At 39.7% G+C, this 15,406-nt stretch overlaps 1 protein-coding gene across 4 annotated transcripts in view; it reads left to right on the top strand.

Annotated features, from left to right (window-relative positions):
• Positions 1-1,594: 1,594 nt before the first annotated feature.
• Positions 1,595-15,406, top strand: part of ENTPD1 (ectonucleoside triphosphate diphosphohydrolase 1) — a 62,459-nt gene continuing 48,647 nt past the window's right edge. For 3 of the 4 annotated variants that reach the window (XR_010302536.1, XM_064144641.1, XM_064144643.1), the window contains exons 1-2: positions 1,595-2,006; positions 10,679-10,765. The gene's annotated coding sequence lies outside the window, so the exon portion shown is untranslated. The remainder of the gene's footprint in view (positions 2,007-10,678; positions 10,766-15,406) is intronic. The other variant, XM_064144642.1, reaches the window with a different exon arrangement.

The following is a 15,406-nucleotide window of genomic DNA, read 5'->3' as shown; positions in this document are numbered from 1 at the left end:
GCAGTTTCAACTATCAGGGCTGCTTTTCTAGGATGACAGAGATGACAGCTGTTGATGAAGGCAAGGTCTGAGAGGTCCAAACCCTGCATCTTCCAGCAGTAAGGACTTTGAGATTTTGCATCCTAGCACACACTAGTCTCAGCTCCTATCAGAAGTAAGCATGTATTGTTTATTGTTTCATAGAATGGCTTCACTTGGAAGATACCCTCAAAGGTCATCTTGTCCAACTCCCCTGCAATAAGTAGGGCCATACTCTACTAGACCAGGTTGCTTAGGGCCTTGTCCAACCTGACATTGAATGTTTCCAGGGTTGGGTCATCTATCACCTCTCTCTGTGCAGGCAACCTGGGCCAGTGTTTCATCATGCTCATTGTAAAAACATTTTTTCTTTAGCTAGTCTAAATCTATCCTCTTTTACTTTAAAGCCATCACTGCTTGTCTTATTTATTTTTAATTTAGTTACTGACATTCTGTTATAAGAGGCTATTTTGACCCTACAAGCCTGCCTTGACTGTTCTGGAAGCTCCCCCCAAGCCACAGAATAGGGGAAGATCTAAGGCCCAGAGTAGGAAAGGAAAAACACATCTCTCCTTGGCAAAGAAGTGGAGCATGTTTTCCTATTTTTGTGTGCCTTTCTGCTACTGTTATTGCCTAAAGCTTTTATTTGTTACTGCATCTGTGGGCAGGAGAAATTAGAGAAATGCAAAACCCCATGTTCCCTGCAAATGCTGAATTCTGGTCCAATTATAAATCAAAGATATGTGCTGAGTGTGCCTACTCTGGAATATCTCCTTCCCATATCTTGTCTGCACAGTCTAACTGTGGAATATGTATTATCTTTCATCAGTCAAGCAGGAAGAAGCTTGAAACTCAGTGTGTGTGGGGGGAGGGGGGGAGCAACACAGCTGCAAGTGGAAGAATCATCAAATTTGGTCTCATGTGGCATTTCTTAGCATTAGAACTGACAAAACAGCTTTAAAAACAATTCTCTTACCAACTAGCACAGCAACAATGCTGATATTTGTTTATTATGCACAGCAGTAACCCAAGCATAGGTTACATCTAGTGGACAATATCACAAAACCTTCAGTTTCTCTACCTATGTCTTAAAACCTATTAAAGTTTCCACCAATTGCAAGACATAATTTAAAGAGAATGAAATTGATCTGTCTGAAAGCTAAAAGGATCAGTGTAATGTTGCCTGTTTCCATTCACAGTGCTCATATGGAGAACTCTGAAAAACAACATCATAAGAAAGTGAGGACACAGCACCTGTTTGAATGCCAAGGCTCTAAAGCAGCTGTTGTGCATTTGAAAACCTTGAGCTGTCCCCACCCTTTTCTCCATACAAAAGCCTCAAGCAGTGGTGGTTGTTGGGGCTTCAGGTTAGGGGAAGCAGTATCTGGGGTGTGGTAGCATCTGTCTGAGACAAGCAAGTACATGACAACACTAAATTAATTACTGTGTCCTGAATTGTGAGGGCTGTCAGGCTTTACTGTTAATATAAAACTAAGGCTCATGCTGTTTTTTTCTAAAGCTTATGCTGTCCCTTCAAACTGTCTGTGGTTCTCAGGGTATCATTCTTCTGTTAAGACTACAGCACCTTTAGCAAGGGTTGTAGCAGACAAGGAGTATTTGGTTAATATGAGTCTGTGCCCATGCACAGAAGTGGACCTGCCCTATATGCATGAAAACCTGCTCCTGCCAAGACCTTACTCCTTGTAGCAATAGGATCTCTGAGGCATCAAACCCACCCCTGAGCCGATCTCAAAACAGGATGGCTCAATTATTAACCCAAAGCTTAAGTCTTTGAATGGAGCTATTCATTGACTAGGAAAATCAGCTGACTCCATTCTCCAGAGGCTAAAGAGTACCGAAATTGTTCCAGAGAACAACTTGCAGAAAAGGCTGCTTAAGCACAAAAAAATCTAGATGCCTGCTGTAAGAAATAATTTGAACTCCTCTGTGCATTTAGCACTCTGCATCTCTATTGGAACCCATGCTGGGTAAGTTGTCTTATTAGTAAAATTTTTATTACAGTTTGTAGCCTCAGAATGTTGCTGTGACATTCACAGCACTCCTTAAACAGCATTGTAATCTGTAATGACTTTCAATAGTTGTAATGCCAAGAATGGTAGAAAACACAGTGGACTTCTAGTATCCCAGAGATTCCAGGACAAATTCTCTTCATCAGGCTGACTATGAAATTTTAGGTGATTATTCTGCTTGTGCAGTAACATAATTCTTATCAATAAGCCAACATTAGCATTATCACTTAAATATATTACTGATATGTAAAGTACTTGGCAATATAGTGTACCATAAACCAAAACATTCTTATCTTTAATTTGATTAAATAGATATTTGATAGATGTTGTTTGGATATGTTAATGCAAGTCCAAAATCTTGGAATACCAATCAAATGAGTTATGAATAAATGCAGCACGGAGTGAGGAGCTGATTATGAGACCAAATAGCAGAATTTTGTATCTAAGATAAATGCAAAACAAAACCTGAACAAATAATCACTGCTTTATAGATTTTGTTTAAACCTTTCTGTTTTAAGAAGGTAACAGGGAATGCCAATGTTAGGAACCTTCAGAATCTGCTAATTGAAGATCATTTTGAAATTACTAGGAACAATCCTATTTCACTATTTGGTGTCCCAGTGAACATAATGGAAAGGACAAAAATGGTGCCATAAAATGTGCTCTGTCTTTAGAGCTCTTTAGGAAAGAAAAAAACATGTGTTTTGATTTCTATGTATTATGTCGGAAGCACAAGATGAGTGTTTGCTTAGTTGTCTAACATTGGGTAAGATCCAGTCTCAAATAGGAATGCTTGTCCATGAAAACACAGACTGCATGAATAGTTGCATTTTAAATTATATTATAATAGCAGCCAGTGACCTGAGGGCTCCATACTCTGCAGCTATTTCAGATCATCTGAGTGGAAAATCAGGAATATATAAGATGGCTCAAATTTAATAGTTTATATCCTCCTTTTTTTATATCTTATTTCCTAGACACACAACAAACTCTTAGAAAATTACCTGTGGTAAGAGTCACACTTAAAGAGAACACCATTTTTTATTAAGTATTGGATGTCTTCATTTTGTTTGAGACCCATCTTGAGTTAAAAATTTTCTCCTTTTGGTAATCCTTTACTTGTCAAGTGGACTTCTTATCTTAGTACTTGCTGACTTTTCACTGAAGTTGCTGAGACTTAAAGGGTTGTTTTAGTGCTCACCTAACCTGTTGTAGGGTTATCCACATGCTGAAATAGAAACTGGGGCCTCCTGCCCCATCTCTCAGGCTGGAGAACTATGGCTGCATTATCCTGAGAGATGTTAGCATAGGTAGCCAGGATCCATCTTTTACCTGAACATCTTCAGCTTTTTGGGTGTTATGCTAATCTTTACGTAGTAAGAAAGCACTCCAGCATGAAGCCTTCTGAGGAGCAGGGCACCTTCATCTCAAATCATTATTTCTTTGGAGGTTGTTTTGAGAAGCACATCCTTTTGGTTGTATCACAAGGCTGTATTTGTCATAGCTTTGTTAGCTCTTGCCACACTATTAAGTATGTCCAGGTGCTGACTTTGATGAAGTACATGTGTTCTCACTATGCCCAGAATAATGTCAATACTCAAGAACTGGATTACATGAATTAATAAAATGAGAAGAAGACAGTGGATTTGATTATCTTGGGTAATTGATGTTCTTTGTACGATGCTGTCAATACCTGAAAGGTGAGGTGGATTAACTGATTCTGTCAAGAACAGGTAAGCTTGTGCTAGTCTGGCATTTTATACAGTTTTTCAGTTTATTATCAGTAGGACAGTGGAAATGTGTAATCCTGTGGCTGGGATCTCTCCTGCTGTTTTCAAAGACTTTGTTTGATAGGTTTTGGGGGTTTTATTGGCTCACTTTTCATTGTGTACCTGCTAAGCTATCAATAACAAGATGTCTCCAACTACTAAGACATCAAGAAGCAGTTTTCAAAATCCCCATTACCCTGTGAAGCTGTACAGACACTAAATGGTATGAATTGTGAACTCTCTGGCCTGACTATTACACAGGCTAAGATAAATACACTGGAACATAGTTAGCAAACCCTTTTGGAAGCAGGAGGAGGGAAAGCTCTGAGGCACTAGGCTCAGCCTAGCTGTCCAGTCAGCTAAATTTATTGAACTGCAGTGTGTGATCCTAGAGATAAAGCTGAATTGCTGGGAGAAGGTTGACTTGCCTTTCCCAAAGAGAAATTGGAGTAACCACTGGACCTTTCCTGTGTTTCCTCATGAAAGGATAAAATGGTATAAAAGGGCCACTTTCTTCTCTCAATGCTCACTCTGCCTAAAGATTCCACCCATGTCCATGGATGATCATCTTTAACTCTGCATGAGATATGCTACAAATTCTCAGAATTAATATATCAAAGTTTTGTTTCTTAAGCTCTGCCTGCTATGTTATCTGAGCAAGATTTAAAGAACTGATGACTCAATACTAAAACTCTATTTCAGCAGAAAAAAGATGTCAGCCCAAATGGGATTGTGCTGGGGAATGTGTACCAACCACACAGCTTCATCTGTTTATGGTTTCATTTATTCTCTTGTTCTCTATGTTAATACACAGAGACCATGACATTAGACAGACAAAGCTTAGAGAGAGCTTGTAAAACAAACAAATTTCTTCTTCGTGGAAAAGGAAATAACTTAACTTTGCTCCTTCCTTTATTTTCAGCACTGTGTATTTTACACAACAGAGTTCCTACTCTTAATGTACTCTAAACAGTTTTTTAAAGCATACTGTGGAAACTATTAAGACTAATTTTGTTTCTATAGAGGGCTGTGCGCTACCCCATAATGTAACTCCTAAGTGTATTAAATGTAAACTTCAATATGTTATTTATTAAGGTTTAGTAGCTGCTTGTGAACACAAAAGGGTTTCACTAATATTTAGTTTTATAACTAGTCACGAACATGAAGAAAGTATTTCTAACAGGCACTTGTCCAGCTTTCACTTGCTGTGAAATCATGAAAGGAGATTAATAAGAGGCATAACAGCTTCTTAAATGTAACTTGAATTGTCTCTTAAATTTATCCAGTTGTAATATTCACTTCTATCAGCCTTAAGTATGTACTGTGTACAAACACCAATTGCACAGAAATACGACTCCATCAGGAATGTTTAAACCAATAGCTGGTGAAATTAAACTTTCTGTAACCTCATTTTAAGGAGGTGAGGAATGGGAATACCTCCTTGTAGAGTTGTCAGATTTAAAGCAAAATTTCCAGAACCAAAGTTTTCATTTTATTTTATTTTATTTTTCTACTTTGACTAACCATGCACTCAGAACAGGCTATGAGACATCTTCTAGGAGTTTTGCAAGGGGAAAATTTGAAGTATCTGGGCCAAGATGGTGATGTCCATTTTTCACCAACTGCCTCAGTAGTCCTTTGCAGGACACAGATGATCCATTCAGTGTTAAACAGCAATAGTTTGCAGTAAGCAGAGTGCTGTGCTCTTCTTCTAACCCTTGCCTGCACTACAACAGTGTAAAAATCTCAGATGAGTCCTGTCTTCAACAAAAGAAAACATTTTAATAAGCGTTTTTTCTCTCAGTTTTACCACTGTTGTGTTTGTACATATAAATCCCTGCATTCCTGCACGTATTTAGATGGATAATTTCAGATCCCTACAAAGAAACGAGCCACTTGATGTTCTAGCCTTCCTCAGGCTGACTCACTTGTGTAACGGGCAGAGGTCATGTGTCTCAATGCCTGTGACTTTGAAATTGCAGATTATAGGGCTAGTTGGCAAGAGAATGGAATAAATACAGAATATCTGCCTAGGTTTCCAGTCCTAAGCCTAAATATCCATGCTCTAAAAGCTTCACAAGAGGCTGACAGATTGTTATCATGGCTTAATGTATCTAAAGTTTGGGTCATGAAAGAGGATTTTCTCGTGTTCCTATTTAAGTCAGGAGTAAAACTTTAATCTGTGTAATAACAGACCTTATTTTCCCAGAAAAAAAAAATAATCAACATTATTCTAGGGGCTAAAGAGTTTTAAATTGCAAAAAGACCACGTGAAGAGTGTGCAGTTATGCTCAAATCATTTTTCATTTTCATCAGGAGTGCATGGGGAGTTGTTTTAATTCAAAAGATATAATATCTGTCTGATCTTTTAAACTAGAAGTAAAAATAATTCCAAGAACAGAAAACACCACAGGCAGTTCAAACAGTTTTAGATACATACGACACACAAAAATGACCTACTGAAAGTTAATGCAAGTCAACATCTACAGTGGGTTTAAATGCCACGTTGATTCAAAATCACACAGTAATTGATTAAATGGGAATGAGTTATCTTCAATGTCTCTTTTAATGAGCTCAACAAAGAATTTGATCTAAGCCTACTAAATGCACAGCACAGAGGCTCAGGGCCTCAAAATAACATCACCTTTTGAAAAAGTGTGTGTGTTTCAATGTACTCCAAATGTTTGGGTTTTTCAGCTTGGTTTTTATTGTTTTGAGTTCTGTCATTTTTATAGCACTGTGTCTCTCTTACATTCTTCTTCTCTTTTACTGTGTCATACTGAAGGCTTGGAATTTGGATTAGAAAACATCCTTTAGTGCTCCAAATTAGGCAGCTGTTATCTTCTGATCTGATTTGTACTGGTCTATGATAAAGTAGAATAATAAAGTCTATACATTCAATTTTACAATCAAATTCACAGGACATAGGAACACAATTAGTCTCTGGCATTGAAGAAGGAGTCTGGAAAACCAGCATAGTTGGGCAAAATGTTCTGCTCTTGGGTCTGGACATGTATTTGGCCTGTGGAGGCATTCTCTGGTGTCTATGTCTGGGATGATGCTTTTTCATGTCACTGAGGTATCGCAAGCTCTCCCTTAGAAATCAGGCTCTTTAAGGGCCAGAGAAGGCAAAGTTCAATGTTCCATCTTTATTCTGGGGTGAATGTTGATGATTAATCTGTATTAAAATATATAACCTTTTCCCCATGCTTACTTGCATGAAACTTTGGATAATGCATTATAATCAAGACTGATTATCTACTAGAACCTAAGACAAATTACTAAATGCACTCAGAGTAATTAGTTGGGAACTTAGAGGGTAATATATCAGCATGTATATGTACATATATTTTATTTCCTGAAGCAACCAGAGTGAAAAAGAACTCAAAGCTGCAGAATTAGTAATTTTTTAATAGTGAAATGAAACGGTTATGGTTTTGTCAGCTCTCTAAGGACAATATGATTACACAGTGTCTAGTCTCTTGACAGTGCAGAATTAAGCATGATAAAGTCAATAGCTGATGCGCTGACATCTTTTAAGCCTCAGGCCTGGAGTAACTGAAAATTTTTCAGGCCTTTCATTAAAAACGGAAACAAAGGCAGTTATTACTTTGTAGAGCTAAAATTTAAAAGAAGGGTACACTTCTGCAAGAGATTTCTTTCACTTTAGTTATTAAACTGTATATATCAACCAAAATTTTGGTGTTGGTGAATTTGAAATTTTGCCTCCTAGAGGTGAATGTGGAATATTGTCTGCTTCCTGTGAATAAAAGTCAGATTTAGATTTTGCCCACTACCAACATGTAAACCAGTGAGTTTTTAAGGAAAATGCCATTTGCTGTATATTTGTAGAGTTTAGGTTGACAGTATAATACAAAGATGTAATTGGAGGGGTTTGGTCCAAGCTGCACTTCTAGTTTACTCTCTTGTGCCCGTTTTCTTACAGACTATTTGTCTTATCACTGTAAGACAGGAATTTGATGAGAAAAATGGAAATTTGAGTTTAAACCAACAAAAGAATTGTACTATCACACTCTTAATGATAGATTATACCTCTGACACTGCTACCTGTGACCTACTGAAGATTGCAATATTCTTGCAGAGCAAAGCAGGCTTAAGCATACACAGGAAATCAAGTCTGTACAGGTGCTATTTTGTGCCCCGAAGCTTAATAATTGATTAGATAAATACAGAGACTGCAGGGAGGAAAAAAGAATCTGAGCTTGAAATAAGTGCAAGCTATTGCTTAACATTTCTGAAACTGCAAGTTTTGCACTTCTTTACAGATGTTGGCACATACTTAAGTGAATGGAAAACGACAGCTGATTCCAGGATTAATGCTTTAATTAAAACATGCTCTGCTGGAGCAATTCAAGAGGTGTTCAAGAAAAGACTGGATGCGGCACTTAGTTCCATGGTCTAGATGACTGGATAGGGCTGGGTGCTAGGTTGGACTGAATGATCTTGGAGGTCTCTTCCAACCTGGTTGATTCTATGATTCTAAGAGTTAAAGTAGGACTATATGTAATATTTAAAGCACAGAGGATAATGATTTCTAAAACGCACATTGCATTTGTAAAACGCATTCTGTAGTAGTTTAATATCAAATGTATACCATGCAATAGTCATAGAACGGTTTAGGTTGGAAGGGACATCAAGGGTCATCCAGCTTCAACCCCCCGCCACAGGCAGGGACACCTCCCACTAGAACAGGTCACTGAAGGCCTCATCCAACCTGGCCTAAAACACCTCCAGGGAGGAAGCATCCACAACCTCCCTGGGCAACCTGTACCAGTGTCTCGCCACCCTCACTGCAAAGAACTTCCTTCTAGCATCTCGTCTAAATCTCCCCTCTTCCAGTTTAAACCCATTACCCCTTGTCCTGTCATTGCAAGACCTTGTAAATAGTCCCTCCCCAGCCTTCCTCTAGGCCCCTTGTGAAGGACTATGCAAAAGTAATAATCTGTGTTAATTTTGATATCCATGTGATGATTGCTAATAACCATGCAAACTGGTTAGTAACATTAAAACTCACCAGGAACTTATTCACAGCTTCAAAACAACTCACGGGTTGGAAATTTATACACCCAGGGCACAGGCAAAACTAGATCACTTATTTCTTGAAGTGGCAAACGCAAATATTCTGCTGGAAGAGGCTTTTAAGTATTTACCTACAAAATTATTATTACCCAAAGCAGGTGGAAGTCTGTCTGACTGGCCACTGAGACTTGATTTCTCCCAGGCTTCTGGAAAGGAGGCAGACAATCCCCAGCCTTGTCCCCAGCTCCTCTGGACCATCTGTGTTATCTCCAGGACTGTAGTCTTAGCAGGAAGACTCTCAGGGGCAGGCAGGATGTCTTGAGGTGTGCGCGGTCTCAGCACAGTGTCACGCTGGAGGCTATGCAAGGTGACTGTGCAGGTGTTTGGAGCCTGTCCTGGTAAGCTCTGCAGGCAAATTCAGGATGCAAAATGAGGCAGCAGCAGCCTCATGCTACCTGCTCATCCCTCTTATCAATATCCTGCCCGTGACTAGTGGGCACTGGACATCAATTAGCCGATTGGAATGGCACTCTGCCAGGCCTCACCACATTAGGCAAAGCCAGGGCTTTCGCCCTGCCCTCCCAAGGTTGCTTCCCCAGCACAGAAGGAGGGGGGGCAGGCAAACATGTCTGGGCGTGGATAAGCCCATGTTTGCCACCTCAGGCCTACCACCACACCCTTTCAGATGCTGGAAGTCCACTATAAGGTCTCCTCCATTCTTCTCTTCTCCAGACTGAAGAGCCCCAACTCTTGTAACCTGTTCTCATAGCAGAGCTGCTCCAGCCCTCTGATCATCTTCATGGCCCTCCTCTGAGCTCACAACAACAGTTCCATGTCCCTCTTGTGTTGGAGGCTCCAGAACTGTACACAATAGTGCAGGTGGGGTGTGACGAGAGCAGAACAAAGGGGGAGAATCGCCTCCCTTGCCCTGCTGGCCACACTTCTCTTGGTGCAGCCCAGAACACAGTTGCTGTCTGGGCTGCATGTGCACACTGCTGGCTCATGCTGACCCTTTCATCATTGACCCAGACCCCCAGGTCCTTTCAGCTATTTGCCACCCAGCCTGTGTCTGTGCCTGGGATTGCATCAACCCAGGTGCAGGACCTTACACTCAGCCTTGTTGCATGTCATGAGGTTGGCCTGGGCCTACCCCTCCAGTCTGTCCAGGTCCCTCTGGATGGCATCCCTGCCCTCTAGCAAGTCGATTGTGCCACACAGCTTGGTGCCATCTGCAAACTTGCTGAGGGTGCACTCGATTCCTCTGTCCCTGTCACTGACAAAGATGTGAAACAGCACTGGTGCCAGCACTGACCCCGGAGGGACACCACTTGTCACTGGTCTCCAGGTGGACATCATGCCATTGATCACCACACAGCACATTGGTTTTCCTGGGTGTGTTTCCATACATTCAAGTAACTGAAAAAAGAGGAATCTATCAGTTCTGGCTTATTTTCAATCACTGCATACCTAAGAGAAAGACATTTCAAAGCCTTTCATTAGTGGCAAGTAGTTTCAATTGCTGTGTTACTCATCAATTCATTAGCGCCTATTGCCTCCCCATATTCAAGAGAAGCCTCACTGGAGGCTGGTGCAAGTACCTCCATCTTTTTATTTCTTAAAGGTGTAATGCTGTGTATAATACTGATACGGTCATTACTTACTGAAAACAAACTTGAGATCATTTGATCCTTTCCCTTTTGAAAGGGAAAAAGATGTTGTGCTGGCGATGATTTGCGATTCCTGCTGAGGGTGGCAGTGTGGTTCCATCCTCAAGCCCAGAGAAACCTTCTGGTGTTTCAGCAGCTTCTTCTGACTTTGCAGGGCAGTGTCCTCATCCTGCAGCCAGCCAGCCAGCCTAGGACGTGGACCCACAATGATTACAGACCAATACAGGGAGGCCTGATTCAGGTGAGATGCAGACAGCACTATCTCTAAGTAGCAGTTTTTAAATGTTATTCATGAGAAAGGTTAGCCAAGGTAAATTGTGTGGGGATTATCACTATCAGGGATCGTAATCCTACTCCAGGTAGAGTAATCGTTTTAGCTCCTAAGGAAAACACCTTTCTCAAGGAGCTGGTGGATGCAAGGGTTTTGCTGACTTTGTAGCCACAATGAGTCTGAGGTTAGCATGCTGACACATGTAACTGTCTCATGCAGAGTATATGGTTTATATAAAACACTGGCACACCTCTGTTTAAAATGGTTGATATGCCTGCAAGAGTAGGACAGAGCTGCTGACACAGGGTTGTTAAATAACTATGGACTGGTGTTGGAAAAAAATGTGGGGAGACGTTAAATTTGAATCTTTTTTACCACTGACTGCCCATGGGTTCAGTTTATATCCAATGTTACAGGTGCAATGGCTTGTTTCAGTCAGGAGCTTTATATAACTCTTAAGTATTTCCTTGTAGCTGTGTTTACATATCCCGTTCTCTGTATGACATTAATAATTCTCCTTGTTTGAATGCTGATAGGGTGTTGTTTGGACAGTCTGAGTGGAATTTCTGTCTTTGTAAACACTATAGGAAACTCTGGCTCAATTGTGCAGTACAAGCACTTAACAGATTGTTAGAAGTTTCTTTAGCTTAGAATGAAATAATTGAAGTTAGTCTTTCTGCCTGTGTTAATGGAAAGGCTGCCTAAGCTATGGGGAAAACTAATTTAATCCTTAGATTTGAGTGGATATCACTTGAAATGAAACTACTAATTACAGATGCTTCACTACAAAGTTCATTTTGTTAGAGAGTAATTTCTTTCCATGATGGCATCTCTACAATGCAATAAAATTGGGTTATTTTCTAATGTGATCTTGTGAGTTTACACTGAATAGAACAGGACATTTGCACTTGTTCATTTTGCAGGGAGGTTGAGACCATGATTAATATAACAAATTGTGAAATCAGTGTTTAAAAAAAAAAAAAAAGAGAGAGAGAACAGGCAAAACATGACACAGAGAATTCAGGGCCTTGTGTAGGTTATTTTCTTCAGTGATTTAATGTAAATGAAAACTCGGATTAACAGAACTGCAACCTGGAAATACAGCAGGAATCTTAACACCTACAAGGAAATTTACTAGTGAAAGTCAGGGAAGAATTTTTTTTTCTCCATAAATACTGTCAGTTAAAGATTAACTGAATTTTAAACAACTCCTGTTAAACCTGAAATATCTATTTGCTTCAAGATATATAGACATTTTTTCAGACTTTTGTCAAACTGGTCTAGATTTGTTACCATGATAAAGATTTTTCTAAACATTAATTGAATTCAAACTTGCAATCAGCACATTACTACTGTGAGTGAAGGTACACACAGCATATTGACATTAAAAAACCCAGGAAAGTGTACAGGGAAAATGTTCACAGTCTGAAGACAGCAGGCTAGGAACAACCTTAGGGTTATAAACAAATAAAACTACTTGCATGTAATTAGTATTTGTTTATAACCACTTTAAACCAGGTCTTTAGCAACATTTCTGCACTTGTACACTACATAAAGGGTTGCAAGTGTCAATGCTATTGATGCTGGGCAAGCTGTGTTTAAGTAGTGCAATTATCAATATACCACATCAGTTAAGACACTGAAGAGCTCAAAGCCTTCCCATCCCAGTACAGGCAGCAGTGCACACTTTCACCATACTGAAAGCTGGAGGACTGCTAGCACATCAGGAACAAGCTGGAGCCAGTGATTTGATAAAACCTTAGAGTATTTACACTAATACAATAGTGAAACTTTAAACATTTTTTAAGCCAAAAATTTATGGCTGAAAATGAGTTTATGAGGAACAGTTATTTTTTAACTGACGTGTCCAATGTTGCCATAGCACTATTAATTATTGCTTCAGAATTTAGACTCTTACATGAGCGTCTCTGGAGACTTACTTTAAGTGAGCTGTGTTGTTGGGTTCAATTTACAATACTCACATTCTAATCTCTAAAATGAATATGTATATAACTATGAACACTTATGTTCCTTTTTCTACAGGGTGATATAAACACACATAATTCAGTTTTACTGCTTTTTTCCCCCAATGGATAATTAGTATTTTGGCATAGTACATATGAAAGAATTTTTTTATATATAAACTCAACAAAATTCACAGCACCCTCCCTAGTAAGACAGCATTCAACTACAAACATGTTTTTAAGGATCTTAACATACTGGATTTCACTCCATTTAGAAATGCCTCATTTGGAAAGGTTTCCATTAACCACCTCAGTGAGTCTTAAGTCAGCCCAGATACTTAAATCTGAACCTAACTCCTAACCTTTCCACCTGCAGCACCTTTTGTTTACTTTTTCTATAATCTCCTTAAAATAGGTTCCTATTTACAGCAAAAGTCTTGAAATATTTCTAATTTGCTTCTATCTGCAGCCATATTTTTGTTACTTTCCATTTGCTGTGGGAGGAAGGGGAGGAGCATCTACAGCTTCATTTCCTTTCAAAGCAAGCAGCAAGGCTTTAAGTTTAAGAGGTAATTATTTTTATGAGGTACTTGAGGATAATACATTAAATAAGTAATTCCCAGTCTGTGACATAAAATCAATAAAACTTTAAGAGCCATCGAATGCAGCTCTAAAATGTTATTGTAATAGTGGGAATTTCTATTTCAAATAAGGATTTTACAGGGTAAACTCCATGTAATCCATCCAGGTTGCTTTCTATAAGCGAATCAGAGGAACACAAGCAATTTTCTGTTTCAGTTTCACTTTATTATGTTGCTAAATTTCCATAAACAGAAGATATCAGACTAAACATCTCCCCTCCACGTAGCCAGCTTTCATCTAGATCAGCTTTAAGCAGTTACTTCAGTGCAGGTCACTGGAATGAAGTAAACTGAAACAGCAGCAAACTCTGTGTTTTCAAAGCTTCCACAGGACCAAAAATGCATCTCAAGAGGCAAGAGGGTTATGTCAGTCCTGATGCTGCTGTGCTGGTGCTAACTTCGGTGGCTAGCATGGAGGAAACTCTTGTTCTTTTGCCATGAGAATTGGAGCAAGAGTATATCAGATAGCACTTGCACATCAAAATATGTAGAGTGTTTATATGGGATAATTCCTTTGAAGCAGGCACAGGCACACATTAAGACAGACAGAATGCCTAGTTTGATTTACCTCATGCTTTCTGACCATGTACACTGCTCTCTCAACAAGCTGTGGGCAGTGCAGAAGGGGGTTGAAGCATGGAGATGCTCAAGGACATGGACCAAACTGCTCCTGGGATGCTTTCTGCTGTGTCAAGTCAAGGACTATACTCACATTGCACAAAAACAGTGAACTGCACTTGTTTGTTAAGACATAGATGCTCATTGACCACTGATGAATCTGGCTAGTGTCATCTGGTAATGGGGGATACAGTGCCTACAGTGGATGAACTGTACACCACTTGCATATGCTGAGCAGCATCACCCATATGTTGCACTTGCAGCTCTTAAGTGCATATAAGTGCACAACCTTGTACAAGCCTCTGCCTCTGGGTTTCCCTGAGAAATTATTTAAATTCTTAAGGGGCACATTTTTCTTTCCAAGAAGTTGCTAAAAATGTCACTTTGATAAAAGCAAAAAATATTTTGGTCATGGTAAGGCTTTAAACATCTGTGAACAAATGGGGCATGTACAGGCAGTCCTGGGAAGGACTATGCTACGGACATGCTTCACAAATGCCATCTCATACCCTCAGTCTGTAAGAGATCGTGGGCCTGATAGAGGCATTTGGGCATGCCCCAAGAAATCACAATATTCCTCTGTGCCATCTGGACAGTACTTTTTGTCCTATTTATCTTTTCTGCAGAGGAAATAAGAATGGCCTAAAGACCTGCTGATTCAGGAGGCTAGAGAAACAGGCAATCACAGAATAGGATAATCTTGGGGGTTTGTGGGTTGGGGTTTTTTTCTGTTGTTGTTTCATTTACTTTCACTATTTTTGTGAAGACTTTTGAACATTACAGCAGGAATTTATTCATATATTTTATATAAACTTATAGTGAATCTCACAGCCTTTAAATTCTTGTTTCAGCAGTAACCTGAGTTGAGCTGCTCAATTCCCGGTGACCATGCAGCAGCACAGTTAGGTCAGCGTTCTACAAGGTGGCACTCAAATAGGTGACTTGGTTGCCATTTGTTTCAAATTTCAAGCTCCAGCTTGAATGACTGGCATTATTTTACTCTTGTGTTGGATTTTGGCTGAAGTTCTGAGTTACTCTTGAGCTGGGACATTTTGAGTTGCAGTTAAGGTGGTAAGACCAGGACTCAGTGAAAAGTGCCAGAGGGGCAGCATTGGGCTGGTCTGCTTTAGCATTTCGTCTTGCAGAATTTCTTCTGTTGCTTGTCTTATCCTTGATTTTGTCTTTTTACAGTAATGTTTAAAGTTCATTAGAGAGTAAGGTAGGTTTATATATCCTTAAAAGAGTAATTTGGGGAAAGACTCAAGGAAGATGGTTTATTCAAGAGTTGCTTGGCTGATGGATGCAGAAGGATGCTAAAGGTGCAGAAGACTACCTGGAAAGGGGTACTGAAATGAGAGCAAGCAGGTAAAAAAGGGATAGAGCAGAAC

Source organism: Pogoniulus pusillus, chromosome 6 (assembly GCF_015220805.1).
Source record: "Pogoniulus pusillus isolate bPogPus1 chromosome 6, bPogPus1.pri, whole genome shotgun sequence".
Lineage (NCBI taxonomy): Eukaryota > Metazoa > Chordata > Aves > Piciformes > Lybiidae > Pogoniulus > Pogoniulus pusillus.
Note: the sequence above shows the minus strand (reverse complement) of the source record. Positions and strands in the feature narration are given on the sequence as shown.